Here is an 841-nt window from a genome sequence, read left to right as displayed (position 1 = left end):
TCCCTCAACTCTTGGGATCATCCTCTGTTCAAAAGGAATATCTACCTGATAGGTTATTGGTAGGGAAAAGAACTATGCAATACACCTCAGAGAAAATTTGAGATTCCCTGGATGTTAGGTAGATGAGACAGATAGAAACTGGAGGAAAGAGGATTTCAGGTACAGAGGACAGCTTGAGTAAGAACCCAAAGGCAGGAAAGTGCTTTCTGACTAGAGCGGAGGACAGAATTGCTACTTGTGTTTATGTATGTCTATGTTGTATTGTGGTGTGGTGTGTTGTGTGTAGGGACTATGTGCATATGCCCTTTCTTGGTGAGGATAATTTTCCTTTACCTTCTTCTTCTACAACAATCTCTTTGAAATATTAAGAAACACAAGGCTGGGGCAAGTTATTTCTTAGGTATATATACAGAGACATTTGCACAAAGAAGACAAAATGGACAAAAAGATAGTTCTTAGATTTTTTGACAAATAAAGAATCATGACTCAGATAACAACTCAAGAGCTAATTGAAAATTTATAACTACTCCCTTAACTAAGGGACAACATTTTTTGTAGTAGATAGTCTAAGTGCCAAAAATACACGCTTAAAATTTGCTTCCAACCAAGGGGATTTTACCTGCAGGAGCACAAATATTTGTAAAAGATTATAGGAAGATAAAAAGATTGAGCATAAAATGGAACTAAATGGAACATTATTAATCGTATTGCCTTGCATTTATTCAGTGCTTCATAGTTTGCAAAGTGCTTTCTACATTATCTAATCTTATGTTCACTACAAACCTGGGAATGAAGCATTTTTGATATTATTCTGCTCATTTTCCAGATGTGGAAACTGAAG

The sequence above is a fragment of the Castor canadensis genome, chromosome 8, assembly GCF_047511655.1.
Source record: "Castor canadensis chromosome 8, mCasCan1.hap1v2, whole genome shotgun sequence".
Lineage (NCBI taxonomy): Eukaryota > Metazoa > Chordata > Mammalia > Rodentia > Castoridae > Castor > Castor canadensis.
The sequence above is the reverse complement of the archived record's forward strand: the minus strand, read 5'-3'. Positions refer to the sequence as shown.